The sequence below is a fragment of the Eubalaena glacialis genome, chromosome 5 (assembly GCF_028564815.1).
Source record: "Eubalaena glacialis isolate mEubGla1 chromosome 5, mEubGla1.1.hap2.+ XY, whole genome shotgun sequence".
NCBI classification, from domain to species: domain Eukaryota; kingdom Metazoa; phylum Chordata; class Mammalia; order Artiodactyla; family Balaenidae; genus Eubalaena; species Eubalaena glacialis.
In genome coordinates, this window is record NC_083720.1 from 6,253,088 (window position 1) to 6,268,211 (window position 15,124).

At 35.0% G+C, this 15,124-nt stretch overlaps 1 long non-coding RNA gene across 1 annotated transcript in view; it reads left to right on the forward strand.

Moving 5' to 3' along the window:
* The window catches only part of LOC133091901 (uncharacterized), a 141,905-nt gene extending 131,873 nt beyond the window's left edge, over positions 1-10,032 (forward strand). The window contains exon 3 of the long non-coding RNA XR_009700999.1: positions 9,903-10,032. This is a non-coding gene — a long non-coding RNA (uncharacterized LOC133091901). The remainder of the gene's footprint in view (positions 1-9,902) is intronic.
* Positions 10,033-15,124: the final 5,092 nt, after the last annotated feature.

The following is a 15,124-nucleotide window of genomic DNA, read 5'->3' on the forward strand; positions in this document are numbered from 1 at the left end:
GTAATAACACAACAAATGTATATGGCTTAAGAAATTAAACAAACGGAATTTATGACTATCACTTTATCTCAGATTGCTAACAGTGTTGCAAGTGAAAAAGAAAATTCCATGAATATTATCACATAACTTTATTTTTTTAACATCTTTATTGGAGTATAATTACTTTACAATGTTGTGTTAGTTTCTGCTGTATCACAAAGTGAATCAGCTATACGTATACATATATCCCCATATCCCCTCCCTCTTGCATCTCCCTCCCACCCTCCCTATCCTACCCCTCTAGGTGGACACAAAGCACTGAACTGATCTCCCTGTGCTATATGGCTGCTTCCCACTAGCTAGCTATTTTACGTTTGGTAGTGTATATATGTCCATGCTACTCTCTCACTTCGTCCCAGCTTACCCTTCCCCCTCCCCGTGTCCTCAAGTCCATTCTCTACGTCTGCATCTTTATTCCTGTCCTGCCCCTAGGTTCTTCACAACCATTTTTTTTTTTTTTTTTTTTTAGATTCCGTATATATGTGTTAGCATACAGTATTTGTTTTCTCTTTCTGACTTACTTCACTCTGTATGACAGTCTCTAGGTCCATCCACCTCACTACAAATAACTCCATTTCATTTCTTTTTATGGCTGAGTAATATTCCATTGTACATATGTGCCACATCTTCTTTATCCATTCATCTGTCGATGGACACTTAGGTTGCTTCCATGTCCTGGCTATTGTAAATGAGCTGCAATGAACATTGTGGTACGTGACCCTTTTTGAATTATGGTTTTCTCAGGGTATATGCCCAGTAGTGGGATTGCTGGGTCATATGGTAGTTCTATTTTTAGTTTTTTAAGGAACCTCCATAGTGGCTGTATCAATTTACATTCCCACCAGCAGTGCAAGAGGGTTCCCTTTTCTCCACACCCTCTCCAGCATTTATTGTTTGTAGACCTTTTGATGATGGCCATTCTGACCAGTGGGAGGTGATACCTCATTGTAGTTTTGATTTGCATTTCTCTAATGATCAGTGATGTTGAGTATCCTTTCATGTGTTTGTTGGCAATCTATATCTTCTTTGGAGAAATGTCTATTTAGGTCTTCTGCCCATTTTTGGATTGGGTTGTTTGTTTTTTTGATATTGAGCTGCATGAACTGCTTGTATATTTTGGAGATTAATCCTTTGTCAGTTGCTTCATTTGCAAATATTTTCTTCCATTCTGAGGGTTGTCTTTTCGTCTTGCTTATGGTTTCCTTTGCTGTATAACATAACTTTAGAGTGAACCTAAAAGCAGAAGGAAAATATAAATATGCAAATATATTTATGAATTTGAGCAAATTTATGCCAACTCAACCAAATTCATACATATCTAACCTTAAATTTCCTAGAAAGGCTAGAAGTTGGTGCTCTTTGAGTCTATTTTTTATTAAATATCTAAACTGTTAACTTGCCTACAGAAATCTTATAAAAACTTGGAGAAAAAATATGAAAAGACTTTATATACTGTTCCAGGAGACTCTTAACTACATGCATTGGTAAAATCCTTGTGTTCAACTAATTTAATGTATTGGAGAAAATGTTTTCTATTATTAAAAGCATTAAATTCTTAATATATATGGGAGGGAAAAATGTAAAATGTATCATATTTCTTCTCTGTGTTCCAGCATCTGAAATATATTACTTTTGTTAAGTGGATTTTAAGGGTTAAGTCAAAACGGTTCAGGAATACAGACTATAGACTCATTTTTTGTGTCTAAACTTAACCCCTCCACTATAGTATTTATTAGGAAGAAATTCTGTTATCTTCCTGTTATTTTTAATTTCTCAACTACCACATAAATTATTTTTCTTATCCTTCCCTATGCTTTAAGTAATATTTTCAGGATTAAGACTATCTCTGTCACTGCCCCTTAATCTTTCATTGGGATTTAATATAAACAAAGTTATGAATTAATTTACATTACTCGATTGTTGTTATATAATATCTTTGAATTTTGAGAGTTTCTTTTTCTGGAGATCAGTGTTGAAAATAACACGTATGTTTAATGATACCACACACTTTAAATTAAAAAGGAAATATAAAAAGAAAAAATGCTAATTTTATTGTTAAGCAGTGGTCTAAGGACCTGCCCTATAATAACTCATGGAATTCTCACAACCCTCTGAATTGTGTCCTATTATTATTACCAATCAAATATTGCTGTTCAGAAACAGTATGTCAATTTCCCAAGATCACAGAGTTGGTAAATGGAGGAGTCAGGTCTCAGGCTTCAGAGCCTCTTAATAATAAAGCTTGGTTTGGGAAACTTTTTCGTTTTTTGTTGTACAGGCTTCAGCACATTTTTCTTTCTTTTTTTTTTGGTAAAAGGTCAAGCAAGTAAATATTTTCTCTGCTGTTGTAGTATGAAAGCAGCTATAGAAAAATATGTCAATGAATGGACATGATTGTGTTCCAATAAAACTGTATTTATGGGCATTGAAAATTGAATTTTATATAATCTTCATGTTACAAACTATTATTCTTTGGATTTTTTTCCCCCAACCATTTGAAGATATAAAGCCATCCTTTGCTTGTGGGTCATGCAAGAATAGACAGTTGGCTGACTTGGCCTGCAGGCTCTGGTTGACTGACCGTTTCTATAGTATATACTAGTGACCACAAGAAAACTGAAACTTGGAAGGTAAGGTTACAGACATTATGAGGATGAATTTAGAAGCAATTGGCTTGTCTCGACTGGGATCAATAATGGCTAAGGTGCAGCAAGTCCCACACTAATAAATAATCTGTCAGTGGTAAAGCTAAGGGGCAAATTTGTTAAGATAGCCTGACTATTATTATAACAAATCAACCCTAAAATCTCAGTGGCTTACAGAAGTTAATATGAGGAAGACTAGAGGAAAAGACTGATAGATGGTTTTCCTGTTTCTTTTTTTTTCCAAAACAATGGTCAGTTCAGTTCCAAGAATAGCATTACTGTTTTGGTGTGCATTTTCTACAAACAAGGACATTTTCCCACGTAATAATGATGCAATATAAAAATCAGGAAATTAACTCATATACATTACTGTCATCGAATGCCCACACCCATTCAAGTTTTGTTAGTTGTCCCAATAATGTCCAGGATTATACATTACTTTAGTTGTCAGGTCCCTTTAGTCCTTTTTAATCTGGAACATTTCCTCAGTCCTTGACCTTCGTGGCCAGGGAATCTTTGAAGATTACATGGCTGTTATTTTGTAGAATATCTTCTATTTGTGTTTGTCTAAAGTTTGCTCATGATTAGATTCAGGTGATACATTTTTGCCAGGGATACCTTAGAAGTGATTTTTTGATTTCCTTGCATTTTATTAGATGGTACATGATTACAGTGTGCCTTATGAAAGCTGATGTTAATTTATTTTTGTTTTTTTCCAGTTTCATTGAGATATGATTGACATATAGCACTGTGTAAGTTTAAGGTATACAGCATAATAATTTGATTTACATATGTTTTGAAATTATTACCACAGAAGTTTAGTTAACATCCATCATCTCATATATGTGTAAATATATATTTTTCCCTTGTGAATAGAACTGTTAGAATTTACTCTCTTCACTTTCAAATATACCATACAGCAGTGTGAACTAGAGTCACCATGTTGTACATTACATCCCTAGTACTTACTGATTCTGTAACTGGAAGTTTGTACCCTTTGACCCCCTTCATCCAATTCCCCCTCTTCCCACCCACCTTGTCTGGTAACCACAAATCTGATCTCTTTTTCTATGAGGTTTGGTTTTGTTTTGGTTTGTTTTTTGAGATTCCATGAGATCATACAGTATCTGTCTTTCTCTGTCTGACTTCACTTAGCATAATGCCTTCAAGGTCCATATATGTTGTTGCAAATGGCAGGATTTCCTTCTTTTTTAATGGCTGAATAATACTTCTTTGTACTGATGTATTTATACCACAACTTCTTTATCCAGTCATCCACTTATGGACACTTTGTTTTTATGTCTTGGCTATTGTAAATAGTGCTTCTATGAACATGGATGTGCAGCTATCTCTATGACATAGTGTTTTCAATTTCTTCAGCTATATTCCCAGAAGTGGAAATGCTGGATCATATGGAAGTTCTATTTTTAACTTTCTGAGGGACCTCCAAACTGTTTTCCATAGTGTCTGTACCAATTTACATTTCCACCACCAGTGCATGAGGGGTCCCTTTTCTCCATATCCTCTCCAGCATTTATCATCTCTTCTCTTTTTGAGGACAACATTGGTGAGGTGGTGAGGTAATACCTTATTGTAGTTTTGATTTGTATTTCCCTTATGATCAGTGATTTTGATCATCTTTTCGTGTATGTGTTGGCTTTCATAAACCTTCTTTGGAAAAATGTCTGTTCAGGTCCTTTACCCATTTTTTAAATCAGATTGTTCAGGCTTGGTTGGTGGGTTGGTTGGTTTGCTATTGAGTTGTATAAGTTCTTCATTTTAGATATTAACCCCTTATCAGATATATGGTTTGCAAATATTTTCTTCCATCCCATAGATTCTTTTCATTTTGTTGATCCTTTCTTTCATTGTGCAGAGGTTTTTAGTTTGATGTGGTCCTACTATTTTTGATTTTGTTGCGTGTGCTTTAGGTGTCATATCCAAAATATCACTGCCAAGACCTGTGTAATAGAGCTGACCATTTGTTTTCTTCTAGGAGTTCTGTCGTTTTGGCCTTATATTTTAGTCTTTAATGCATTTTGAGGTAATTTTTGTGAGTGATGTAAAATAAGGGGTCTAGCTTACATGTGAATATCCAGTGTTTCTGGCACCATTTATTGATGAGACTGTCTTTTCTCCATTGGATATTCTTGGCTCCCTTGTCAGATGTTAGTTGATCATACATGTATGGTTTAATTTCTGGGTTCTAAACTCTGTTCCATTGGTCTATGTGTCTGTTTTTGTGCTAGTGTCATAATGCTTTGATAATTATACCTTTATAATATAGCTGGAAATCAGGAAGTATGATGCCTCCCACTTTATTCTTCTTTCTCAGGATTTCTTTGGCTATTGGTGGTCTGTTGTTGTTTTATATAAATTTTGGGATCGTTTTTTCCATTTTGGTAAAAAAATGCCTTTGGAATTTTGGTAGGGATTGCTTTGTAGTAGTATGGATATTTTAACAATATTAATTCTACCCATTCATGAACTCAGGATACCTTCCCATTTATTTGTGTCTTTTTTGATTTCTTTTATCAGTGTCCTGTAGTTTTTGATGTAGAGATCTTTCACCTCCTTGGTTAAACTTATTTCTAATATTTTATTATTTTTGATGCTATTATTAATAGGATCATTTTCTTTGCTTCTTTTTCAGATAATTTGTTATTAGTGGAGAGAAACGCTATTAATTTTTGTATGTTAGTTTTGTATCCTGGAACTTTACTGAATTCATTAATTAGATATAACAGTTTGGTGGAGGCTTTAGGATTTTCTATACATAAAATCATGTCAGCTGCAAATATAGCCAATTTTATTTCTTCTTTTCCAGTTCTGATGCTTTATTTATTTTTCTTGCCTGCCTGCTCGAGCTAGAACTTCCAGTACTATAATGAATAGGAGTTGTGAGAGTGGGCACTCTTGTGCTTTCCTGATCTTGGAGGAAAAGTTTTCCAACTTTTATTATTGAGTAAGCTGTAAGCTGTGGGCTTGTCATATATAGGCTTTATTATGTTGAGGCACTTTATTTCTATACCTAATTTGTTAAGTGTTCTTATCATGAACAGGTAATGAATTTTGTCAAATGCTTTTTCTGCATTTATTGAGATATTTCTTTCATTACATTAATACAATATAACACATATACTGATTTGTATATGTTGAACCATCCTTGTATCCCAGGGTTAAATCTCACTGATCATGGTGAAGGATCCTTGTAATGTGCTGCTGAATTCATTTTGTTAGTTTTTATTGAGAATTTTTGTATCTATATTCACCAGGGTTATTGGCCTGCAGTTTGTTTGTTTTTAGTAGCATCCCTTTCTAGCTTTGGTCTCAGGGTAATGCAGGTTCTGAAAAATAAATATGAGAGTGTTCCTTCCTCTGGGATTTTGTGGGAGATTTTGAGAAGGATTAATGTTAATTCTTTAAATGTTTGGTAAAATATATCAGTGAAGCCACTTGGTCCTGAGTTTTTCTTTGTTGGGAGATTTTTGATTACTGATTCCATCTCTTTACTAGTAGTTGGTCTTTTCAGATTTTCTCTTTCTTCCTGATTCAATTTTGGCATATTGTACGTTTCAAGAATTTTTCCATACCTTCTAGATTTTCCAGTTTGTTGGCATATACTTGTTCACAGTAGGCTCTTATGATCCTTTGTATTTCTGTGATGTCACCTGTAATGTCTCTTTTTTCAGTTGTAATTTTGTTGATTTGGGTCCTCTCTTTTTTTCTTGCTAATCTTTTCAAAGAACCAACCCCAGTTTTGTTCATCTTCTCTACTGTTTTCCTGTTCTCTGTTTTACTTATTTCTGCTCTAATCTTTATTCTTTCTTTACTTCTGCTAACGTTGGGCTCAATTTGCTCTACCTCCCCTGTAATTTCTTTTTTGTTCTATTGGTTTTTCAGGAGAATGTTGTTTAATTTCCATGTATTCGTGAGTTTTCCAGTCTTCCTCCTGTTGTTAATTTTTATTAATACCACAGGATCAGAGAAGATATTCGTATGATTTCAATCTTCTTGAATTTGCTAAGACTTACGGACTAACATATGATCTATCCTAGAAAATGTTCCATGTGTACTTGAGAAGAATGTGTCTCCTGCTGCTGTCAGATAGTGTTCTGTATATGTCTGTCATGTTCATTTGATCTATAGTGTTGTTCAGATCTGTTGTTTCCTTATTGATTTTCTGTCTGGATGATCTAGCCATAGTTGAGAGTGGGATTTAAAGTCCTCAACTATAATTGTATTACTGTTTATTTCTCCTTTTAGCTTGGTTAGTTTTGCTTTATATATTTAGGTGCTCCAGTGTTGGGTGCATAACTATTTACAATTGTTATGTCTTCTTGATGGATTAACCCCTTTATCATTATAAAGACCTTCTATGTTTATTTTTACCATTTTTAGTTTAAAGTATATTTTTGTCTGACCTAAGTATAGCTGTTCCTTCCTTATTATGGTTACCATCTGCTTTCCAGCCCTTCACTCTCTATCACTTCATTCTCACTCTGTGTGTGTCTTTAAGGCTAAAGTGAGTCTCTTATAGGCAGCATATTGTTGGATCTTCTTTTTTGATTCATTCAGCCATTCTATGTCTTTTGATTGGAGAATTATATCCATTTACATTTAAAGTAGTTATCCATTTGTAAGGACTTACTTTTGCCATTTTGTTCATTGTTTTCTGGCTGTTTTGTAGATTCATTGCTCCTTGCTTCTTATCCTGCTCTTTTTTCTTGTGTCTTGATGTCTTTTGGTATCAGTATGCTTTGATGTATCATGCTCTTTTATGTAATTACTACAGGTTTTTTCTTTGTGGTTCCCATGAGGCTTATATTAACATGCTATTTTAACCTAATAGCAATTTAACATGGATAGCATTTCTAAACATTCACCTCCCCCTCACATTTTAGGGTATTGATGTTACACTTTACATACTTCTATATTGTGTATCCAATAACAGATTACTGTAGTTATGGTTATTTCTACCATGTTTGTTTTTAACTTTTAAACAACTTGTAACTAAATTATGCACCATCAGTTACCATATTGCAGAATCTAATTTTGACTAAAAACTTACATTAGTTTCTTCTATTTTTTGTTGTTGTGCTTTTAATTTAATTTCTATTTTATATTGGATTATAGTTGATTTACAATACTGTGTTAGTTTCAGGTGTACAGCAAAGTGATTCAGTTATATATATATACCCATTGTTTTACAGATTCTTTTCCATATAGGTTATTACAGAATATTGAGTAGAGCTCCCTGTGCTATACAGTAGGTTCTTATCGGTTATCTATTTTATATATAGTAGTGTGTATATGTTAATCCCAAACTCCTAATTTATCCCTCCCCCCAACCTTTCCCCTTTGGTAACCATAAGTTTGTTTTCTAAGTCTGTGAGTCTGTTTCTGTTTTGCAAATAAGTTCATTTGTATCATTTTTTTAGATTCCACATATAAGTGATATCAAATGGTATTTGTCTTTCTCTGACTTATTTCACTTAGTATGGTAATCTCTAGGTCCATCCATGCTGTTGCAAATGGCATTATTTTGTTCTTTTTTGTGGCTAATAGTCCATTGTATATATGTACCACATCTTCTTTATCCACTCCTCTGTCGATGGACATTTAGGTTGCTTCCATGTCTTGGCTATTGTAAACAGTGCTGCAATGAACATTGAGGTGCATGTATGTTTTCTAATTAAAGTTTTCTCCACATATATGTTCAGGGGTGGGATTGCTGGATCATATGGTAGTTCTATTTTTAGTTTTTTAAGGAACCTCCATTCTGTTCTTCATAGTGGCTATACCGATTTACATTGTCACCAACAGTGTAGGAGGGTTCCCTTTTCTCCACACCCTCTCCAGCATTTATTGTTTATTTTTTTAATGAGGGCCATTCTGACTGGTGTGAGGTGAGATTTCATTGTAGTTTTGATTTGCATTCCTCTGATAATTAGTGATGTTGAGCATCTTTTCATGTGCCTCTTGGCCATCTGTATGTCTTCTTTGGAGAAATGTCTATTTAGATCTTCTTCCTATTTAGATCTTCTGCCTATTTTGATAGGATTGTTTGTTCTGACGTAGAGCAGCATGAGCTGTTTGTATATTTTGGAGATTAATTCCTTGTTGGTCACTTCATTTACACATATTTTCTCCCATTCTCTGAGTTGTTTTTTCATTTTGTTTATGGTTTTCTTTGCTGTGCAGAAGCTTTTAATTATGTCCCATTTGTTAATTTTTGTTTTTATTTTCATTACTCTAAGAGGTGGTTCAAAAAAGATCATACTGCGATTTGTGTCAAAGAGTGTTCTGCCTCTGTTTTCCTCTAAGAGTTTTATAGCATCTGACCTTACATTTAGGTCTTTGACCCATTTTGAGTTTATTTTTGCATACGGTGTTAAAGAATGAAATTAGAACACTCTCTAACATGTAACTGTCCAGTTTTCCCAGCACCACTTATTGAAGAGACTTTCTTTTCTTCATTGTATATTTTTGCTTCCTTTGTTGTAGATTAGTTGACCATAGGTGCATGAATTTATTTCTGGGCTTTCTATCCTGCTCCATTGAGCTATGTTTCTATTTTTGTGCCAGTACCATACTGTTTTGATTACTGTAGCTTTGTAGTGTAGATTGAAGTCAGGGAGTCTCCAGTTCTGTTTCTTTCTCAGGATTTCCTTGGCTATTCAAGGTCTTTTGTGTTTCCATATAATTTTAGAATTGTTCTAGTTCTGTGAAAAATGCCATTGGTAATTTGATAGGGATTGTATTAAATCTGTAGATTACTTTGAGCAGTATAGTCATTTTGACAATATTGATTCCTGCAATCCAAGAACATGGTATATCCTTCCATCTGTTTGTGTCATATCTGATTTCTTTTATCAACATCTTATGTAGTCTGCAGTGTATAGCTCTTTGGTCTCCTTAGGTAGGTTTATTCCTAAGTATTTTATTCTTTTTGATGCAATGGTAAATGGGATTGTTTCCTTGATTTCTCTTTCTGATCTTTCGTTTTTAGTGTATAGGAATGCAAGGGATTTCTGTGTATTAACTTTGTATCCTGCAACTTTACCATATTCATTGATGAGCTTTAGTAGTTTTCTGGTAGCCTCTGTAGGATTTTCTATGTATAGTATCATATCATGTGCAAACAGTTACAGTTTTACTTCTTCTTTTCCAATTTGGATACATTTTATTTCTTTTTCTTCTCTGATTGCTGTCTAGGACGTCCAAAACTATGTTGGATAAAAAAGGTGACAGAGGACATCCTTGCCTTGTTCCTGATCTTAGAGGAAATGCCTTCAGCTTTTCACCATTGAGAATGATGTTAGCTGTTGGTTTGTCATATATGGCCTTTATTATGTTGAGGTAAGTTCCATCTATGCCCACTTTCTACAGAGCTTTTATTATAAATCGGTGTTGGGTTTTGTCAAAAGCTTTTTCTGCATCTATTGAGATGATCCTACGGTTTTTATTCTTCAATTTGTTTTTCTTTTTAACATCTTTATTGGAGTGTAATTGCTTTACAATGGTGTGTTCGTTTCTGCTGTGTAACAAATCAGCTATACATACACATATATCCCCATATCTCCTCCCTCTTGCGTCTCCCTCCCACCCTCCCTATCCCACCCCTCTAGGTGGAAACAGAGCACTAAGCTGATCTCCCTGTACTATGCGGCTGCTTCCCACTAGCTCTCTGTTTTACATTTGGTAGTGTATATAGGTCCATGCCACTCTCTCACTTTGTCCCAGCTTACTCTTCCCCCTCACCGTGTCAAGTCCATTCTGTACATCTGCGTCTTTATTCCTGTCCTGCTCCTAGGTTCTTCAGAAACATTTTTTTTTTAAGATACCATATATATGTGTTAGCATATGGTATTTGTTTTTCTCTTTCTGACTTACTTCATTCTGTATGACAGACTCTGGGTCCATCCACCTCACTACAAATAACTCAATTTCGTTTCTTTTTATGGCTGAGTAATACTCCATTGTATATATGTGCCACATCTTCTTTATCCATTCATCTGTCGATGGACACTTAGGTTGCTTCCATGTCCTGGCTATTGTAAATAGAGCTGCAATGAACATTGTGGTACATGACTCTTTTTGAATTATGGTTTTCTCAGGGTATATGCCCAGTAGTGGGATTGCTGGGTCATATGGTAGTTCTATTTTTAGTTTTTTAAGGAATCTCCATACTCTTCTCCATAGTGGCTATATCAATTTACATTCCCACCAACAGTGCAAGAGGGTTCCCTTTTCTCCACACCCTCTCCAGCATTTATTGTTTGTAGATTTTTTGATGATAGCCATTCTGACTGGTGTGAGGTGATACTTCATTGTAGTTTTGATTTGCATTTCTCTAATGATTAGTGATGTTGAGCATTCTTTCATGTGTTTGTTGGCAATCTGTATATCTTCTTTGGAGAAATGTCTATTTAGGTCTTCTGCCCATTTTTGGATTGGGTTGTTGGTTTTTTTGATATTGAGCTGCATGAGCTGCTTGTATATTTTGGTGATTAATCCTTTGTCAGTTGCTTCATTAGCAAATATTTTCAACCATTCTGAGGGTTGTCTTTTCGTCTTGTTCATGGTTTCCTTTGCTGTGCAAAAAGCTTTTAAGTTTCATTAGGTCCCATTTGTTTGTTTTTATTTCCATTTCTCTAGGAGGTGGGTCACAAAAGATCTTGCTGTGGTTTATGTCAAGAGTGTTTTTCCTATGTTTTCCTCTAAGAGTTTTATAGTGTCTGGTCTTACATTTAAGTCTTTAATCCATTTTGAGTTTATTTTTGTGTATGGTGTTAGGGAGTGTTCTAACTTCATTCTTTTACATGTAGCTGTCCAGTTTTCCCAGCACCACTTATTGAAGAGACTGTCTTTTCTCCATTGTATATTCTTGCCTCCTTTATCAAAGATAAGGTGACCATATGTGTGTGGGTTTATCTCTGCTTTCTATCCTGTTCCATTGATCTATATTTCTGTTTTTGTGCCAGTACCAAGCTGTCTTGACTACGATAGCTTTGTAGTATAGTCTGAAGCCAGGGAGCCTGATTCCTCCAGCTCCTTTTTTCTTTCTCAAGGTTGCTTTGGCTCTTCGGGGTCTTTTGTGTTTCCATACAAGTTGTGCAATTTTTTGTTCTAGTTCTGTGAAAAATGCCATTGGTATTTTGATAGGGATTGCATTGAATCTGTAGATTGCTTTGGGTAGTATAGTCCTTTTCACAATGTTGATTCTTCCAATCCAAGAACATGGTGTATCTCTCCATCTGTTTGTATCATCTTTAATTTCTTTCATCAGTGTCTTATAGTTTTATGCATACAGGTCTTTTGTCTCCTTAGGTAGGTTTATTCCTAGGTATTTTATTCTTTTTGTTGCAGTGGTAAATGGGAGTGTTTCCTTAATTTCTCTTTCAGATTTTTCATCATTGGTGTATAGGAATCCATGAGATTTCTGTGCATTAATTTTGTATCCTATTACTTTACCAAATTCATTGATTAGCTCCAGTAGTTTTCTGGTAGCATCTTTAGTATTCTCTATGTATAGTATCATGTCATCTGCAAACAGTGACAGTTTTACTTCTTTTCCAATTTGCATTCCTTTTATTTCTTGTTCTACTCTGATTGCCATGACTAGGACTTCTAGAACTATGTTGGATAAAAGAGGTGACAGTGGACATCCTTGCCTTTTTCCTGATCTTAGAGGAAATGCCTTCAGCTTTTCACCATCGAGAATGATGTTACCTGTGGGTTTGTCATATATGGCCTTTATTATGTTGAGGTAAGTTCCGTCTATGCCCACTTTTTAGAGAGCTTTTATTATAAATCGGTGTTGCATTTTGTCAAAAGCTTTTTCTGCATCTATTGAGATGATCATATGGTTTTTATTCTTCAATTTGTTGATGTGGTGTATCATACTGATTGATTTGCAGATATTGAAGAATCCTTGCATCCCTGGGATAAAATCCCACTTGATCATGGTGTATTATCCTTTTAGTGTGTTGTTGGATTCAGTTTGCTAGTATTTTGTTGAGGATTTTCATGTCTATGTTTATCAGTGATATTGGTCTATAATTCTTTTTTTGTGATATCTTTGTCTGGGTTTGGTATCAGGGTGATAGTGGCCTCACAGAATGACTTGGGAGTTTTCCTTCTTCTGCAGTTTTTGGAAGAGTTTCAGAAGGATAGGTGTTAACTCTTCTGTAGATGTTTGATAGAATTCTCCTGTGAAGCCATCTGGTCCTGGACTTTTATTTGTTGGGATTTTTAAAATCACAGTTTCAATTTCAATTTCAATTTCAGTAATTGTGATTGGTCTGTTCATATTTTCTATTTCTTCCTGGTTCATTTTTGGAAGGTTGTACCTTTCTAAGAATTTGTCCATTGCTTCTATGTTGTCCATTTTATTGGCATATAGTTTTTTGTAGTAGTCTCTTATGATCCTTTGTATTTCTGTAGTGTGCATTGAAACTTCTTTTTCATTTCTAATTTTATTGATTTGAGTCCTCTCCCTTTTTTTTCTTGATGAGTCTGGCTTAAGGTTTATCTTCTCAAAGAACCAGCTTTTAGTTTCATTGGTCTTTGCTGTTGTTTCTTTGTCTCTATTTCATTTATTTCTGCTCTGATCGTTATGATTTCTTTTCTTTCCTTCTACTAGGTTTTGTTTGTGCTTCCTTCTCTAGTTGCTTTAGGTGTAAGGTTAGGTTGTTTATTTGAGATTTTTCTTGTTTCCTGAAGTAAGATTGTATTGCTGTAAGCGTCCCTCTTAGAACTGCTTTTGTTGTATCCCAAAGGTTTTGGACCAGTCATTTGTCTCGAGGTATTTTTTGATTTCCTCTTTGATTTCTTTAGTGATCCATTGGTTGTTTAGTAACATATTGTTTAGCCTCCATGTGTTTGTGTTTTTTACAGTTTTTTTCCTTGTAGTTGATTTTTAACATCAGAGCATTTTGGTCGGAAAAGATGCTTGATATGATTTCAGTTTTCTTATATTTACTGAGGCTTGATTTGTGGCCCAAGATGTGATCTATCCTGGAGAATGTTCCATGTGCATTTGAGAAGAAAGTATATTTGGCTGCTTTCAGATGGAATGTTCTATAAATATCAGTTAAGTCCATCTGGTCTAGTGTGTCATTTAAGGCCTGTGTTTCCTTATTGATTTTCTGTCTGGATGATCTGTCCATTGATGTAAGTGGGGTGTTAAAGTCCCCCACTATTAGGGTACTTTTACTTCCACTCAAAGAACTCGCTTTTCTTGTAAGTCAGAGTTAGTGGCAATGAATTCCCTCAGCTTTTGTTTGTTTGTTTGGGAAAGTATTTCTCTCTCCTTAATTTTTGAAGGATGATTTTGCCAGATATAGATTTCTTGGTTGGTGGGGGGTTTTTTGTTTCAACATTTTAATATATTATTCCATTTTTTTCTTGGCCTGAAAAGTTGCTGCTGAAAAATCTGCCAAAAGTCTTAGGGAGGTTCCCTTTTATTTGTCTCTCTTTTCCTTTGATGCTTTCAAAATTCTTTCTTTCTTTTTGACTTTTGACAATTTAATTGTAATGTGTCTAGGTGTAGCCCTATTTGGGAACTTTTGAGTCTCATGTGTCTGGATGTCCATTTCTCTCCCCAGGTTTGGGAAGTTGTCAGCCATTATTGCTTTAAATACACTTTCTATTTTCCTTCTGGAATTTCCATAATGTGGATATTGTTTCTTTTGGCTGTGTCCAATAAGTTCCATAGGCTTTGTTCACTTTTTCCTTTTGGCTCCTCTTACTGGGTAATTTCAAACATCCTGTGTTCTAGGTCACTGATTATTCTGCATGATTGAGTCCGCTCTTGAAGCTCTCTATTGAGTTCTTCAGTCATTGTATTTTTAAACTCTGGGATTTCTTCCCCAATGGTCTCTCTTTCTTCATTGAACTTCTCACTTCGTTCATGCATTGTTTTCCTAATTTCACTTAGTTGTCTGGATTTTCTGGTATTTCACTAAAATTTAAGAGGATTAGTCTGAACTATTTATTTGTCTGACACTTCATATACCTCTTTATTTAGGGTCAGTTATTGGAGCCTTATTAGTTTCCTTTGGTGGTGTCATGTTTACCTCATTTTTCATGGTCCTTGATTTCTTTCATTGGTATCTGTGAATTTGAGTAAGTAAGTGTTATCCTCTTCCAAACTTGACAGGTTCACTGTGGCAGAGACAACAGTTTTAACCAGTCAGCTCAGTTTGAGTTTCTGGATGTGTCCACAGGTAATTCCCTTGGGCAGGTTTGGCTTGATATCGGGGACTATTTTTGGGTGAGGCAACTGTCTGAGCTCTGAGGTCAGAGTGGGATATCTGCTAGCTGAGGAGATTTAGATAGGATTGCTGGCTTGCTTCCCTGCCCAAGCAAGGCTGAAGTATGGTTTCTGCAGTTGCTTGGTGAGATTTAGACAGTTGGGACTGGGTTCTATATTT